At 54.1% G+C, this 17,949-nt stretch overlaps 1 protein-coding gene across 5 annotated transcripts in view; it reads left to right on the top strand.

Moving 5' to 3' along the window:
• Positions 1-17,949, top strand: part of TSPAN18 (tetraspanin 18) — a 177,614-nt gene that overhangs the window by 118,073 nt on the left and 41,592 nt on the right. For 4 of the 5 annotated variants that reach the window (XM_004763185.3, XM_045065989.1, XM_045065990.1 and 1 more), the window contains exon 3: positions 3,142-3,279. The exons of the other annotated variant lie outside the window; for it this stretch is intronic. The gene's annotated coding sequence lies outside the window, so the exon portion shown is untranslated. The remainder of the gene's footprint in view (positions 1-3,141; positions 3,280-17,949) is intronic. 5 annotated transcript variants of the gene reach the window in all.

The following is a 17,949-nucleotide window of genomic DNA, read 5'->3' as shown; positions in this document are numbered from 1 at the left end:
CCTGGAGACTGCGAAACCACTCTGTATCTGGGCTCAAGATCCTCAGTTTTGCACATGGGGAAACTGAGACCCAGGAGAGGGGAACAGGGGACATACATAAAGGTGTTGGCTGGATTCTCAGTCAATGCTCCCTGGGGACTCTCTCTGACTCCTTGGGCTGTCTTGGCCATGGGAATTAAAATCACAACCGCATCGATGGGCTCCGCACTTTACAGCTTGCATGTGCTTTCCCTGAGGTAGTTGGTCATCTCCACAGCTCAGCTTTCACTGGGGCTCAGAGAGGCAGGTTGCATGTCCTGATGACAAGGCCTATGGCTGGGGGCGGGGGCGGGGCTGCAAGACAGGGCTGGCTGGCCAGCCCTCAGCTGGTGCCATCGCCTGCCAGCTTCTCTACCTACAGGAGGTGGCCCCGTGTGCCTGTCTGGCTCTGTCTGCATGTCTTGTTCCCCTGGCTGGGACTGAGAGACTAAGCCAAAGGAGATGTGGGCCAAGGGCAGGAGGTGCCCCTCTCCCTGGCAGCAGGAGGATCGGCCTCTGGTCACATGGAAGCCAGGGAAGGTGGCGCAGGCCAGGCCAGCTCACATCCTGGAGAACAGGGCTTCCTGGGCTACTGTGGGATGGCCTAGGCCTTCTGGCTGCCTGGGCCAGATGGCCCCTGGCCATGTACTGCCCAGCTGGCATTGCTAGGCCTGGACCCCTCTGGAGCTGCACTTGACAGTGACTCACACACATTGACAATGTACACACGTTCACACACTGAGCTTCCTCCCCAGGCCACAGTGGGACCCACCCTCCAGTGCCACTGTGAGCTTATCTGTGGGTGTTTACGACACACAGGAGCCTAGATTTCTCTAGTTCACATTCTATTTTAAACCAGCTAGATGGGGGTGGGGGGAGTGGTGGAGGTATCCCACAGTGATCAAGAGCTTCTGCTCTTAAATCAGCTGTGGGTCAAATCTAATCTGTGCTATTTAACAGTCATGTGTCCGCCAACTTACTTAACCACTCTGAGCCTCCATTTCTCATCAATAAAATGGGAATGATAGCACAGTGAGGACTAAATGAGGAACTGCACATAAAGCACTGACCCCAGGATCTTTGCATCTCGTCTCCCACTCTGCCCTGACAGGCAGCCCTGGCTCAAGGCTCCCCACTTGGGTATCTCCATGCCCTTGCTTACCCTGCCCCACTGCCCACAGCACCCTACTGTCATCTCCACACACACACCATCTGCCCCCTCCTCCAGGAAGCCTCAGCATGTCTGCTGGGGTCTTCAGGGACATTGTCATCAGGAAGTTCTGGGGGAGGGGGGGGGTGTGTGCTTAGATTGGTATCTCCACCTGTGAGTTACTAGAACTGGGCTTTAGACCTGACCACAAGAGATTGTAAGGACTGCCTGTGGGCCCAACATCCCCTTTCACAGATGGAAAAACCAAGGCCCCACACACAAGAGTATGTTCCTGAGTGCTCCCAGCAAGTTTGAGTGGCATCGGGACTGGAACCCATGACTCTTGTCTGCAAATCCTGGGTGGGAGCTGGGAGGTCCTCTGTGGCTGCCTCCTCCTGGGAGTGGCCCCCTGCCAGGGGTCTGTTAATTGAGTGGGTGGTCTGCTTCTTTCAGCATGTTTGATGGAGTATGGGTTGGGGTGGGAATGAAAGGTGGAAGCTGGGGGTCCCCCAGATGAGCCTCTTCATCAAATGTGTGCAGGGAAGAGGCCCAGAGAGACTGAGACACAGCCATGATCCCGATGGGGGGCCGAAGTGGGGACCACAGGCACTGTGAGGGGAGCCCCAGCTACGGTACCGCTGTATAGCACGCTGCTCAAGCGGTCTCTGTCATCCCCTCTTCCCTGCAGCCGTTTATTTATTTCTCTATCTCACCCTTCTGCAAAAAGCTGAGAATGCCACCCCTCCTGGGAAATTCACTCCCACACCCCTCTACCCTCCCCAGTGGGTGACATTAGCACTCACCAGCTCGCAGAGTGTGCTAATGACATTTGCATTTTGCTGGCTGTTGAAATGTGGGCTAGGGTGTGGGGATCCCATGGGCAGGTGGGGCCTTTGCAGCCTCCAGGGAGAGGCAGGTCTGGGGACCCATGCTGGAGAGGCCGAAGGGGAAGCAAGGTCAGGGGTGGGGGAGAGGGAATGAATGGCTGGTTGAATGGAGAGATTTTTGCCTAAAGACTTGTGAAAAGACACTGAGCAGCTCCCGGTCCAGTGCTCCACCTCCCCCTGCAGGCGCTCACAGTATCCTCCTCTGCATCACATCCCCAACATCTATTGAGTGAAGGCTCTGCTGTGGGCTTCACAGACTTAAGAAAGTCATTTTTGACTCCCTGCAATCCTTGAAGAGAGATGCTATTATTATCCCCGCTTTATAGACGAGGAGACTGATGCTCTGAGAGGACCCCTGACTTACCCAGGTCCACTTCTGGAAAAAAATGGCCCCAGCATGTGGCGATGATCTACCTGCCTCCAAAGACCATGCTTCTGGCCACTGAGGGCACCACCTCTTCCTCCTTGTCTGGGTTTGGATACACCCGGGAAACAATTCTTGGCTCTCATCCGTGACCACCACCCACCTGATAGCTTGCGGCAGACCGCTGTCTTGTGCCCAGGGTATTCCGGGGGACCCCTGTTTCTGGATGTTAGTTTCCTCATTGGAAAAATGAAGCCATTGGTCTGTCTGGCTGGAGCATCCTAAGAATGCATTTTCCCATGAGGAAGGATCTTTCCTCCAATGCACTCAAACTCTCGTGGAGTTTCCACCCACTCACTTCAACATATACATTTATGTTTTCCATCAAAGCAAACCGTGAAACATTTGTCGAGCTTCCCCGCTCTGCAAAGGGCACTGTGCTAGACACGGTGGGTGTGATGCTTATGTATTTTTATTCAGGGCGTACACACACAGGCATATGCATATCTTTGTGTTTTAGATGGGTTTCCAGGCAAGTTCAGCTAAGACCTCTATCCTGATGCATGGCCCCAGGTTCCTGCCATCTTTGCCCCACCACGTGGCCCCCTTGGGGCCCAGAGAGCATCTCAAACAGAAAGCAACCCCCACCCCCGGGGCAACACAAGCCAATGAGGTCTGCCCCCAACCCAGCAGTTAATGACTGATCTGCTTCTCTGCGACAGGTGGGCATCTCCTGGACGGCCCGAGCTGGCAGTGGCCAGGCCATCTGACACCATCATCAGAGTGACTTGAAACCTTTGACTAGGGCACCTAGAAACAGGCTTGATCCTTTTCCAGACCTCTCAACACCGGCCACCCAGGTAAGGGAGTTCGGGCTTGTCCAGCATGGGGTTCTGTGACTGTGTCTATTGTCAGTGTTGCTAAGAGAAACATCAGCAGGGCACCTGTTGTTCTTTATCACAGTGGTCTCTTTCATACCCTTCATTAGCAGGAGAGTCCACGGGTTTAGGCTCTAAAGTCTAGCAGACCTGGGTTCAAGTCCTGGAACTATCAATTACTAGCTGTGTGACCTTGGGCAGGTTCCTCAGCCTTTCTGTGTCTCAGCTTCCTTGTCTGTCAAACAAGGAAGCAACAGCACCCACCTTCTGGGTTTGTGGTGAAGATAAAATAAGGTTATAGGCAGAAAAGGCTTAGAATAGGACGGACACGTAGTAAGCTCGGAATGCAAGAAATGCTAAATGTTACTAATTGTAATTCATTCCTTCTCGTGTTGATGGTCTGTCTCCTGCCCTAGAAGGTGAAGTCCATGAGGGCAAGGGCTCATCTACCTAATTCTTAGTTGAATCCCCAGATCCCAGCACGGTAAACTGGCTTTGATCTGTTGAGTGAATGACAGTGTGAAGATGCCTTGTCTGTTTTATGCAGAACTTTCAGGACAGTCCTTGAAGGTCCTTGCATGAGTCTGGACATTGATTTGATTGTGTGTGACAAAATCCCCCAATAATAGTCCTTTCAATAAGAGAGATATTGATTTTTCTCTAAGTAAAATTCTGAGCTAGGAGGATTTTTCCTCACAGAAGCATTAGGGTCCCAGCTTTCTGTACCTTGGGGCTTCACCATCGCTGGTCTACATGATCCACAATGGCTCAAGACAGCCTCTCCATTCTACTCAGTAAGGAGGAAACCAGAAGAGGAGAGGATGCCACTTCCTTTAATAAAGGGTACATACGTCACTTGCATCCATGCCCCATTGGCCAGAACACAGTCACATGGCCCACTTAGCTGCAAGGGATGCTGGGAATTATAGTCTTCATTCTGGGTGGCTGTCTGCTCAATTGCGGCTCTATTTCAAATGAAGAAGGGGAAATGGACACTGAGGGACCCTCTGCCTTGATCCACCCCTTTATTTACCTTTCCTCCCTGCTTCCTCTCTCTGGCAACCAGTGATCATTTTACCATCCCCATACTTTTGCCTTTTCCAGAACATCATATAATTGGAATCATAAAGTAGGTAGTCTTTTCAGACTGGCTTCTTTTCACTTAGCAATGTGCCTTTAAATTTCCTCCATATCTGGGGTGCCTGGGTGGCTTAGTTGGTTAAGCATCTGCCTTGGGCTCAGGTCATGATCCCAGGGTATTGGGATAAAGCCCTGATTGGGGGGGGGGGGTGTCCGGCTCAGCAGGGAGTCTGCTTCCCTCTCCCTCTGCTTCTCCCCTCTGCTTCTGCTTTCTTTCTTAAATAAACAAAGTCATTAATTAAAAAATTATTTAGAAAATTAAAATTAAAAAAATATATATCTTCCATGTCTTTCGATGGTTTGATGGCTCATTTCTTTTTATTTTAACATTCCATTGCCTGTACCACTTCTTACTGACCCATTCACTTCTTGAAGGATATCTTGGTGGCTCCCGATCTTAAGTGATTGGAACTAAAGGTGCTCTTCAGTCTCCTGCGGGTTTTTGTGTGGATATGAGTGTGAGCCCATTGGGGCAGCACCTTGGAGCAAGTTAAGAATATATTTGGCTTTTTAAGACACTGCCAAACTGCCTTCCAAAATGGCTGCACCGTTTTGCGTTCCCACTAGCAATGAATGAGAGTTCCTGTCACTCCACATTCCCATCAGCAGTTGCTGCTGTCAGTTTTGTGCATCTGGGTCCTTTTGTCAAATGTGTTGTGGCATGACCCCGTTTTAGAGTTGGGGATTATAAAATTTGGAGGGGCAGCTTGCCCAAAGTGGTAAGGCAGATAAGAGATTCCAGAACTTTCCCCAGCCTATTTGACATGTGAGTCCAATACTCTCCTGCCACCCACTGCCCTCCCCACCCCCCTGCCCTGGGCTTCTGCCTATGGCCGTCTCCCTGAGACTACGGACCAAAGCCCTGGGGTGATTCTTCCTGCCCCACGGTCAGGAGTGGCTGCTTTCCAGAGCTCTTATTCATTGTTTAGTGTCAGTGATCCCTACCCAAGCCCAAGGTCAATGAGGGAGAGCAATGAGAGCTGGGGACAAAGTGAGTGGACTTGAGCCAAAGTTAGATGAGCCAAAATACAACCCTAAGAGGGGGCCAGGCGGCCAGGAAGGCTGGGATGCAGGCAAGTCCTGCCAGACTACTGGCCTCTGGCCAGTCCTTGAGTCTGAGGGCCCCCAGGCTCAACTGCGGAAGGCTGGAGCTGCCGCCCAGATCATCAAGAACCAGGGAAGGACCAAAAATGCAGGGGAGAAATGCCAGACTGAGGTCAGATGCCACCTCAGTTGGGAACCAATCCTCAACTTCAACCTGATGAAGCAAGACAAGCAAATTATTTGCTTTTTATTGGTTTCCAATATATTGATAATTTGGTGTTCAAGGCAGACTTGAATCCAAGGCTGAAATGGTGCCCCTGCCTGTGTCCTCTGCTTCCCTCCTTGGGGTTTTCCATCCTGGGGAATGCACACCCCACGGGGGTGGTGGGGCAGTGACCAGCAGCTCCAGACGCACAGCCCACTCATTTCCAAACCTGTGAAAGGAGAGCGTCTTTTTCCCAGGAGCTCCAACAAAAGTTCCAGAGTTGAAGTTTATTGGCTGGTCTTCAGTCACGTGACCATTCTGACCAATTAGTGAAACAAGGAGGAGAGAATGCGCTGATTGGCCGGACTGGGTCAGGAGTGGGTCATGGTAGGGCAGTGTGTGCTGTTGAGGGGTGGTGGGCAAAGAATTGGCCTGACTTTGGGAGAGGACAGGAACCCCAAAGGGAAAACCCCGGTGCTGTTTCCTGACAGAAGAAGAAGCGTTAGGCAGTGAAAACAACAGATGACCCTGTTGGTGTCATGGCAGGGGGCAGGAGACGTGGAGCAAACGGGTCCTTCCTGTAGCTCGCAGCACCAGGGTGGCCTTTCTGTGACAGGCGTACTTCGGGCTCTGCGGATCTGGTATCTGAAAGCCTGATCTGTGCGCGCAGTTCACACTCACGGGCTCACACGTACTCACGCACTCACACACACCGTGTATCTGCAGGTGACGCTTCACCTTCAGGAAGGACTGTCCCCGAAAGTCCTTCCCACACGGAGTCCGGGTGCCCCCTAGCAGCCCCCCGCGTTTCAACCACCTCACATTTGGCTTCCTTGGGTTCCCCCCCACTTGCTGGGAGGACATTTTCCTCTTTCCTCCTACTTCCTCGTGGCTGGGGAAAGTTTCTTAAGCTGCTCTCAGCGGGTGTTTGCCCGAAATGGGTTCCCAGAAGACCCCAGCCTTGCAAGGCTTCCTTCCCAAACAAGCAACCGCAGCCCTCCCCTCAGCCGCGGCCACTCCAAGGTGACTCGGGGCGTGGGGGTTCGGGGGGGCAGGAGAAGGAGGCAGCCTCTGACCCAGCAGGAGCCCCATCTCTGGGAAGCCCAGGGGCCTCAGTGGGGTTCCAGGGTACCCAAGAGTGGGCGGTCCTCTCCGCAGCAGCTGACATCCGCCGTTGCTGCTCTGTTATGCATTTAGGGTGCGGTGTATGATTTCATTAGAAAAAAGAGCGTTCTGCAGGAAAAAGATCTAAAACCACAGCATACGATGCTGCCTCCCAGGCAACCGCCGCCAAGTGCTTTTTATGTTCTCTCCTTTGCTTGACTTCGGTCAACCACAAACCTCCTTGCCCTTCCCAGTCTCTCTCTCTCTCTCTCTCTCAGTGTCTCTCGCCTGTGGATTCTGCAGCTCTGACTCACCACACAGACCAGCTCAGCATTCAGCACCCCCTAGCCTTATATGGTGCGCTCAGTGCTGCTGGGTCAACGAATGTTCATTCATTTCTTCGGAGGGGGCTGGTGCGTTCCTACCACATCCCCAGCGTGGTTTTAGGTGCCGGGGATCCAGAGTGAGCCAAGTGGGAAGGTCCCTGCTCTCTCCTCTGGTAGATCCCCTGAGGGCAGGACCCTTCCTCTGGGTGTCTTGTCCCCCCCATCCCTTGTCCAGCACCTCATTCAGTGCTGAACCGCAGCTGAACTTGGTGAGTGTCTGTGGGTTGCTTATTTTCCACACTATTTTTCAAAGCTCCCACTTATGACGGATGCCGCAGAAATATTGAAACGGCTTGGCTCTCACTGTCCAGGACTCCAGAGTGTAAGAGGCAGCTGGCGATAGGTCCTGGAGGAGGGGAGGCCATGGTTAGAGACCCAGTCTGGGAATGCTCTCGAGTAAATGGAAAGAATTGGCCAGCCTTCACTCCCACCATACCTCGCGCATCGAAAACACCTCAGAGGTCAGCCTCCTAAGGGGCTCCCGGCCTGTCAGAGGGAAACAGACATGAAAGCAAATCCCTGACATATAAGGTAGAGCGTAAGAGGGTTCGGAGTGGAATGATAAAGGAAGGCTTGCTGGTTCCAGGGCCAGATCAAGAGGTCACTTCTGGGCGGTGACGGCGATGGGAAGTCAGAGAATGTGGTACATTCCAGCTGGGCTTGAAAACGGGGATGGGCTACGGGACCCGTAAGGATGTTGGAAAGGGCATCCCAGGAGAAGGAAACAGTGAGAGTAAAAGCCTGGAGGTGAGACCCTGGGGCTTGGTAGATGGTTCCAGGCAGGAAATGAGATGAGGGCAGACCGCTTCCTCCCTGCTGGCCTCCAGGCTTGGCTGTGCAGGCCTATGGCCGTCCTCAAGTCTGCCTTAAACCACAGCCTGGTTTTAGAGTCAAGTGTCTCTTCCATTTTCCTTCTTTTCTCCCAAGCCTCAGGAAGGGAATTGTGGAGGGCCCTTCGAAAGAGGGGCTGCTGCACAGGGACTGAGAGGAATGAATTCCTCCATCTCCAAGGTCCTTTGTAGAATGGAGAAAAGATGTTCACCTGCAGCTTCATAAGGTGTGACAGGGCCAGAGCTGGAAGTCAGAAGACTTGGTCTCCTGTCCCAGCCCTGCTACTGATGTCCCCAATCTCCCTGTCCTATACTTTGTCGGTTGTAAAATAAGGGGGAGGCCTCTCCCAGCTTTAGGGTTTTCTTCCAAGTCACACCTGGGTGCAGATCCTAGCTCTGCTAGTAGTATGGCCTTGACCCTCTGAGCCTCAGTGTTCCCATCCATAAATTGGGGGTAATGATGCTGTCCATCTCACCGTCCTGATGTGGAGATTTCATGAGATGACTAAGTGACAGAAGGTGCTTATCAGTGTGCCTGCCAGAGGGGTCAGTACTTAGTGATAGCACTCATGCTCTTTGTGTTCTTATTATTTATATTTTCAGTTTTATGCCTCTGTGGGAGGAATCCTCAGTAGAGTCTTAGGTGTTCAGGTGCCTAGAGGGCAGCTTAAGTCCATGTCCCCCAAAATATGGTGATCGGGCCAGGTCCTACCCCTCCCATCTCCAGATGAGGGTAGAGCGGCCTTCCTCAAAGTCACATTCATTTCCTCAATCATCAAATGTTAACCCAGGCTGTGAGCCTGGGCCTCTGAAAGTTGAACAGTTCAGCCACACTCCCTGCTCTCAGGGGCCCAGTCTACACTTGAGGCAGCCTCTGCTCTCCCGCTGGCCCCACAGACACCATCAGCTGCAGGACCTCATGCCCAGCACGGCTGTGCTCCAGTCTGCAGGCTGGAGCCTTGGGGGAAACCCCACCCCCACCTCCCAGGCTCCTGGAGCTTTCACAACCCTTCCTTTTCCATCTCGGGGCTAGGGCCTGGGTGAAAAGCGGAAGAACATAACACAGTTGACCCAGCACCGCACCCGGGCCAGACCGTCTGCTTGGATTGCCAGGCTCTGCTTCAGCATTCTGCAAACTAAGTACTTTGGAGAAGAAGAAGAAGAAGGACTTGCTGCTGGGCGTGGGTCGCATGGCTGTGTTTCATTCGCAGCCTCGTTAATGCCTGTTTGGATCCCGAATTGCAAGAGGTTTTGGAAATTTCTGGGGAACATGATGCCTGCAAGTTGGAAGGTACCAGGGGGCCCAATCGGCCCTGTGCTCACCTGGTCCTCTCCTGGTGGCTGGTGGCTGTCTGGCCGCCAGCATCCAGGACAGAGTGAGGCACGTGGGGCCTTAGCCAGCGGCCGGTGAACAGAGGGACAGATGGACAGATGACAGGGGACTGCCTGTAATACATGCTTGCCTAGTCTCGGTCCAAGTTTCCAAGGTGGCTGGAGACATCAGGCTCTGGCTTCGTTTGCCTGTGACAGTTTGATTTTGGCTCCTGGGCAACATCATGGTTTTCAGGCCATGGAGCAGACTCAGAACGAGTAGTTTGTGAACTTGTCAGTTTCTTAGCGGCGGCGATGAAAGGAGGCGGCACAGTGTGCAGTCCTGATCTAAGGTGGGAGCTCGCCTGCCGCCGCTCACAGCCAAGTTCAGAGCCCAACTCCAAGGCTGGGTGAACTTGGCCATGGTACTTAGTTTCTCCCAAATTCTGTTTTCTCATCTGGAAAATGATAGCGCTAATAGCATCCAACACATAGGGCTGTGATGAGCTTAGATTAAATAATGGGTGTACAAACACAGAGCAGAGCTCTGGGCACGTGGTGATCACACCAGAAGGATGATGATGGTGTATTTAAAGACCCCTACCGCTATTTGTTGCCTAAACTTCTCTCTTCCAAACAGATTCTTGCAGATGGCTTTGCGTTTTTAAAACAAAAGTTATTTTTTAAAAAGTCAGTGTTAACAGAAGTAATACACAGTCCTTAACAATTCAAATGATCCAGAAGGGTTTAAATTAAAAAGCAAATCTCAAATACCCGCCCTCCCCCCACCGCCAGCAGGCTCCTTCCCTTTCCTAGCTGCATTTTTCTTTTTAATGTACAGCTTCCAAGTATGGAACTTTCCTTCCTTTTTTTCTCCCCAAGAGCAGGGGATGGGTGTGCCTTCAGGTAGGGATGGTGGCCAGGTGGCTGTTGTGTTGAATTTCTGTCAGCGCTTCAGTGGTCCCATTGGAGTAGGGGGTAGGGAGGGGTGGGGGAAGGGCAGAGGCTGGGGGGGGGGCGCATACAGCCCACGTCCTTGGGGCAGCCGGGCCTCCCTGCTACAGTTTGCTGTGAGTCTGGATGCTCCCCAGTGTCCAGGAGTCCTGGCAGGGGACCTGGGGTATGCCACATTGAGGCCAGGCTCGGAGGGACACATTCACAGACACCATGTCCGGCCCTGTGCTGGGCTGCCTCTTCTGTCAGGGAGCCCCGAGCTCAGTCCCGCCCCGCCTTCCATGCTCCTGGCAGGACACCTGCTCATTCCTGTCCACCTGCTGAGAGACTGCCCGTCCAGGTCTGTGCCCTGGGGTGCCCCACAGCTTCCCTTGTTAGGCAGAGCCCCAGGCCTCGCCCGGGCCCCCATAGCATTGGGGCTAAGCGCACACCAACACCCAAGTGCGATCTACACTGCCTGCCTGTACTTCCTCAGATCCCACCATCTGCCGTGGAGCCCATTTGAAGGACATCTCCTCCCAGGCATGTTGGGGAGGAGGGATTCTTGCCCGCAATGATCCTGTAGGAGTCTCGGTGTTCTCCCTGTGGCCCAGAACACTAATGGGAGGCTCCTTTGCCAAGCGTTGGGGTGCGGTGAGGGCAAGTGGTCAGTGGCCATTTCTGTGCCACCGTGGGCCCAGCTTGGTGTTCTTGCTTAACAGCTCTTGGCTATGAGTTTGGGTGCATAGACGCCCAGTCTCTCCCAGGCATCTCGGGGTGGCCCCATGGAGGTTCTGTCACCACTTTGGAAAGGCTATTCCCAGGATCAAGGCATTTGAGCCTGTAGCTCTTGGAACCCCCTGCCATCCCTCCCCCCGCCAGTCTACTTCTTGCTGATATCCAGAGATGTTCAACGACAATGACTCTCTCCCTGGGCATGCTGCCTCTGCGTGCCCCCGACCAGGCTTATGCCCCCCCACCTCTGTGGGCCCTAGCCTATGCCCTCCGAGAAGTTTCTAGGGCCCAGAAGATGGGCTGTCTTCCTAGACATCTTCCAGGAACCTCTGTGCCTGATCTTGGAAGTCAGCAGCCCCCAAGACATGGGAGCCAAAGACTTGGCCACCGTCTTGGGAAAAGGGAAAAGGAGATCCTGCAGCAGAGCCAACAGATCAGGAAAACTTGTCTCAGTAAATTCTCCCACCACCCGCGCTGGCTGTAACCAATAAATCAGTCCCTCTCACTCATTTGTTTACTGAGCACCCACTAAAAAGCAGATTTATTCCGAGACTGGAAGAGAAAGAAAAATCAGACAAGATTGATTGATTGATTTCAAAGAGCTCGGGGTTTAAACGGCAGTCCGCAGGTGTGGTCCTCAGACCGCCTGCATCAGCATTGCCTGGGAACTTGTCAGAAATGCAGCTCTGCAGACTCCGACCCCAGACCTAATGAATCAGAGATTTGGGGGTGAGATCCAGCAAGCTGGGCTTTGACAAGTTCCCCAGGGGATGCCGATGCAAGCTCAAATCTGAGTCTTACAGACTGCAATGGGCAGGTGGCAGGTGGTCTAAGGCACTGATGCAGGGGTACATGGAGGGGGTGCTGGGGCTCATGCTGGGGAAGGGGGAGTGCCGAGGAAGGCTTGGATTATGAATGACTTATTTCGAGGTAGACAAAGAAATCTGTGTTTGACTTGGTGGAGGGGAGTGGATTCCTGGCAGAGGGATCAGCACATGCAAAGTCCCTGGGGCATGCTAGAGCAGAAGCATTCAGGACCTACAAGTGGTCATGCTGGGCTAGAGGGGAGGAGGGGTGGGGGAGGGGAGGGCTAGTCAATGGGCTTCTTGTGCTCTGAGCTGGGTTTTCTCAACAGAGCCAGGAAAGGGTTTATGCATGGGGGCGGGAAGATCTGCATCCTGGGAAGATGGGTGGTTGAGATCAAGGATTTCTGAACCACAACAGGTGTTGGGCTATCTTCTGGAAGGCAGGGCTGAGCCTGTGGTGGATGGGGAGCCAGGGGCAGGATGGGGCTGGGATATCCTGGGTCTGCCCTGTTGCCAGAACATTCCCAGCAGGGAGCCACACCTACTGAGTGTTGAAACCCAGGTGGCCCTCTTCTGTCCAGCTCTTGGTCTCTCCAGAACACTCTGTAACTGTCTGGCACTATAATTAGTCTGGGCGTTCATACCTTCCATCCCCAGAGGGAGAGGAGACTACAACTAGGTCTGCACGTCAAGGTTCCAGAGCTGGAGGGGCGGCACTAAGAAATGCAAGATGCAGCCCAGACCCCCTCTAAGGGTGGAGCTGGATGGAGGCTGGGAGCTGCGGAGAGGGGCCCAGGTGGATGGTGGACTGGCTCAGGAGGTCCCTGGCCTCCACCTTGCAGTGCTGGCCTGCCGGCCCCATGGAAGCCCCCAGCCCCACCTCCTCCTCAGAAGCCCAGGCTCCTCCAGAGGGCCCAGCCTCCCTTCTGGCCTTCCCAGCGCCAGAAAGACACATGAAAGAGAACCGGGGCCTCTCCCAGGCCTGGAGCTCTTGTTTGGGAAGGGGCCTCTGAAGAGTTCATCCAGTGGTAAGTTGGGCGTGGCGAGGAGGGAACACGCAAACTACAGCCAGGATCCTGAGCCCTAGGGGAGGCCGAGGCCGGAGCTAGGGAGAGCGGAGGCCGCTGTGAGCTGGAGGGCGGGGCAGGTGTGCAGCAGGCCGCTGGCTGGAGGGCCAGACAGGAGCCCCTGTGCTTTGGGCTGGCAGCCCCTGCTTCCCAGGCACCCACCTCTGGAGCAGTTCAGGCTCAAGGGCATTCGTTAGGAGCCCGGCAGTGCCTGCCCCGGCCTGGCCTGTGTGTATTCAAGTATCACGTTAGCCCAAAGCAGCAATCAGCGGGATTTGTGGTGAGTGCTCGGAGGAGTTGTGGTTCGAGAGAGGTGCCAGCCAGGGCCCCTCCTTCAGGATGGCTCAGGCCTTTCTGTTTTATCCTGAATACAGATTTAACCCTCGAGGGAAATGAACGGCAAGCCTTTGTGGCCTCACTGACTGTCTGGACTGGGAGGGGTTTCAAGGCCATCTGTTTTGACTCCTTGAAAGGTGTGTTCATTGATCTTTGCTTACATACTACCGGCAATGAAGCTCACTACTAGTCAAGATAGCAATGTTCAGATCACTTGTAAAGTTCTTTTCCTGCTTTGCACTGGAGCAACCACGAGCAACTTAGCTCTCTCCTCAGTAGACTCTGGGCACAGGTCTCCTCTGATTGTCTGTAGACCCTAGGGTGTCATATCCCCCAGATACGTGTCAGCCCTTCCCTGGCAGGGAGCAGTGCTCAGGACAGGACTGGTGCCATCCTCACTTCTCTCAGGGGGACCCATCAGTGCCTTAGAGATGAGGCCAGGCTGAGCCTTGGGCTTTCATCCTAACTCAGAGGCCCCCAAGCTATACAACGTCCTGAGCCACCCTCCAGCATTGGCCTCCAGAAGCTTCTGGAAGGCTTGTCTCCAGTAGGCTTCCTTCTTCCTGCTGCCCCTTTCTTCCCAGGCTCCCCATCCTTCCACAGAACCTGCCTTCTCACATCCCTGGGGCTTCACTTCGGATGTTCATGAGGTCAACCGGCGGGTCTGTTAAAATTTCTCTTACAGGATAAGAAAAACAAAACTAACCTGTGAACCCACAGGTGGTGAAGGAATCTCGAAACTGGCATTGACCTCCGGCCTCAGCCTGCCACTGCTACGCTTCCCCCCAGGGTGTGGGCATCACCCCCAACCATGCATCGGCCCCTCTCAACTTTGTCGTTGATGTTGCTGTTTGGGTTTTTTAATAGCTTTATAGATGTATAATTTACATACTATGAAATTTACTCATTTTCAAGGTAGGATCCAATGGTTTGTCGTAAATCTGAGAAGTTATGTGACCACTTTCCAAGCCCCACCAGCACTTTTCAGGGGACAGACGGGTGGAGAGCATGCAAGAGAGAGGTTGAGCAGGGGTTGGGCAGGGGTGGGGCTGACCCAGGCTGGCTCCCAGGACCTTTGAGGATCCCCAACCCTCAACAGCATAGAGTCTGCTGGCACTGCTCCCCATCTAGTGACCCCAGAGAAACTGGGCGCCCGGGGAGGGTCAGGGCCTCTGGTCTGAACAACTTCTGCCCACGTTTCGGAGGAAAAGGCAGGAGGGAAACAGATGTGGCGTAAACTGGAAGAGAAGGATGGTCTGGCAGTCCACTGACCCATTTTACTTTGCAAGCCAAGTGGGACTCAGCATGAAACAGGAGGCCAGGCTCCATGTCCCCGATGCCCTCTGTAGCTAGATCTGCCCTGGGGCTGCAATAGCAGGCCTGTGCAGAAGGGGAATGTGCCCCAGCCTGCCTTCTCCCCCACGGGTGCCCCCCAACCCAGCGTGGGCTTGGAAAGCCGGACAGCCCAGCCCAGAGCCAGCTTCTCCGATGCCACTGGCAAATACCAGACCAATTCTCAGGCTTTCCAAGAGATCTGGTGTCGCCCAGCAGAGTTGCAAGCCTGCAATTAGGAAAGAAGCAAAGGGCTTAACCTTCTCCAGGCTGCGGGCTTTTCGGTGGGGAAGAGAAGCTTGGTCTGGATTAAGCTGGAGGGTAAGATAATATTTACTCTCAAATAATACGCTCTAGCTAGGAGCAATCTGGGCCCCGGGGTTTCCACAGGCAGGAACCTTCAGGGGTTCTGCCACCCCTTACGGGGTCCCCAGGAAGCCTTGCCTACCCATCAATGCTCAGCCCGGCTGGTTCACCACAGTGTTTGCTCTCATTAGGAATGAAAATGAGGAAAGCTGTAATGTTCAATGCGTTATTATCAGCGGAATGCTTAGCCTGTGCAATTATCTCATCCAATCCATGTAACTTCCTGGGGAGTCGGGCTTGTAACCCCTGCAGAGGTCCAGGCTTAAGTCCCAGCTCCACCACTCCTAGCTCTTGACCTTGGGGAAGTGGCGACATTTTACCTGTGAAATGGGAGCACTAACGGGGTGCCTGAAAGTGGGGTTGTGAAGATGAGCCATGGCGTATATGAAACACCTGTCCGGTTGCCAGCTCCTCGTGCTGCTGAATCCGTGGTAGGCTGTCATACGAACTATTCGAATTGCTGGGAATAAGGTCCGGTATGTGGCACCACAGCCATTCAGGGACAAAGTGAGACTCAGACCCAGGGCCATGGGGCTGTGTAAGCCGGGCCTCCAATAGACCAGTGAGGAAGGGGCCGGGCTGGTGGCTGGGTGGGCAGGGGGGCCAGGCCAGGACCTTGAAGGGGCGGCAGACACAGCCTTGAGCTCCAGAGAGGGAGGAAGGGCCCCAAGTGCTTCCTGTCACCGCTCCCCTTTGTGGAACAACAACCAGGCCATTCTCTGTTCTTCATCCTATGCCTCACTGGTTTGTGCCCCTGGAGGGCAAAGAGAAGAGCGTCCTGGCTCATTCCTGAGGAGAACAAAGATGGAGGTCAAGGCTGTCCCCGACAGGGCAGGCACTGGCTCCAGAGAAGGAAGAAGGAAGGGGGTGTTGAGAATCAAGGCGGGGGGAGGTTGCCAATCTCCCACCAAACCCTGGAGGCTGTAAACAAAAGCCCTTCTGGATTCTAGCGGAGCCTTCACCAGTCATGACCTAGCTGTATGGAGTGGCAAGGCCCCTGCCCCTCTCTGGGCCTCATTTCTCATCTCCAAAATGTGGAACCAAACAGAAGGAAATGCTGCCTAGGCTGGAGAAATCAGGGAGGGCTTCATGGCGGAGGAGATGTCAAGCTGGGCATTGAGGAGCGAGAAGAAGTTCTCTAGGCAGACAACAGGAGAAAAGGTGAGAGAGCCCGAGAAAGAGCCAGCAGCTTCAGAGTGAGGGGTTTAAATGGCCTGTTCACAATGATTTGTGAATGAATAATCATGAATATATATGTTTCTTGTGAGAAAAAAAAAATTGAAGTCACCTGACTATCAAGAATAAATGAAACATCACCAAAAGTCAGTTAGTATTTGATACCATCTCAACCCTTTTTAATATGATTAAGAAAATAGCCTTTCAGCTCCTTCCTAGATGGAGAATCTCAGATTCTGGGCAGGCAGGAAAGAACAAAGAGCTGTCTTCTAGAAACAGAGCCAGGCCCAGAGTGCTAGACAGATAGACAGACAGCGCTTCCTGGGGGTGGGGGCTGGAAGATCAGGCCAGTGGGGGCAGAGGCACAGGGGGGCAGACACAGGGGACAGTGGGACAGCGCTGGCGCCTGCTCCCCCACAGACCCTGACAAGGCCTGCAGCAGGACCGCGGGGGGCTGAGGAGTGGAGGCCGGTGGAGGGGGGCTGTCTTTGTGTGTATGAATGAGGCCTTGTGGGCAGGGCCCCTGCCCTGCTGCTTCTGGGAAGGCCCCACGTCTGTCAGCTGCCAGAAGTGGCTACCCCACCACCGCCAAGCAGCTGAGGGGTCCTCATAATGGCTTTGCTGTGGTTTCCTAAGACATCTGGCTGCACGGCGCCGCAGGCCGCAGAGGGGGCCTGATGACACTGGGAGGCCATGGCTGCCATCTTGCCAGCTCTTTGGAGCCGCCATGAAACTATGGTTCGTCCTCATGTTCAGGCACTGAGAAGGCAGGTGGCTGGGACTGTTGGCCTGGGCAGGGAGTGCTCTGTCTGCTTCTCCACTTCCAGACCCAAAGCTCAACTCGGAGTCTCGTCCTGAGATAATGTCCATGTGCTCCTTGCGCTCCTGCCCCCATTCCTCCAGCCACCCCACACCAGTGGGTTTTCCCGTGAGGGTGCCCCCACCCCCCTTTGACTGCCTCCTGGGCAGTCTGGACATCGGGGACCCCCTGGGGGAACCCTGGTGCCTTGTGGGGGCGGTGGGGGGGCATGGTGTCACCCACACCATCAACACCGTGGCTGTGAAAACAGGACAGGACGGGGGTGTTCCATTTCCTTCACAGCCCCTGTGAAGTCTGTTAACACTAATTACGAAGTTATGGGGAATTCCCAGGCCTCCTAATTAGTGTTAATAGGGGCTGGGTGAGCCATTCCTGGGAAAATAGATGTCTTTGTTTGCGTTCTTAAAATTAGACCACTGTGTTCTGCCCGTAGGTGTGATGGAGCCGTGTTCTCTTCTCTCCCCCCTCCTCATGGTCCTAGAGCTCTGCACACAGTGGCACACACGCGCCGGCCATCACATTCCCTGTGGGCACACGTGTGCACCCAGACACACTCAGACACGTGCATATGCACATATCAACACACACAGGCGCGCACCGCAATAGAACCGACTTCAAGCCCTTGGCTGGTGGATTAAGACATCGTTGTGCAAGACAAACACTGAAAACCAAACAGCGTTTCAGTCCCCCCTCGTAGCCCTCCTCGGCGATACCATGAGAGGCTCCCTGCCCCCACGCCGCACCCCGACCCCGGAGACCCCTGTGCGCCAGCCTCCCAAAATCAGACTGTATTAACAAACCATTACGTGTTCCAATTAGCGAGGCGAGTGAACCTGGCTGGCTGAGCAGGGTAATAACACTCTCCTCTTCCCGCTAACAGGCCAAGGCACATTTCCCCAGGAGGAATGAGCCAAGCCGGGCTCCCTTCTGTCTCTGTTGGAATAATGAGATCCGGCCTCCGACCCAGGCCTGTGGAAGGCTCCTGGCCGTCTGGGTCTGTGGCCACCCTGGAAGAGGTTTCCCTTTGGACCAAGAGGACGGGAGGGAATGAATGAGGGATG

Source organism: Mustela putorius, unplaced genomic scaffold (assembly GCF_011764305.1).
Source record: "Mustela putorius furo isolate JIRA1106 unplaced genomic scaffold, ASM1176430v1.1 tig00003859_pilon_pilon_pilon, whole genome shotgun sequence".
In the NCBI taxonomy this organism is placed as follows: Eukaryota; Metazoa; Chordata; class Mammalia; order Carnivora; family Mustelidae; genus Mustela; species Mustela putorius.
The sequence above is the reverse complement of the archived record's forward strand: the minus strand, read 5'-3'. Positions and strand labels throughout refer to the sequence as shown.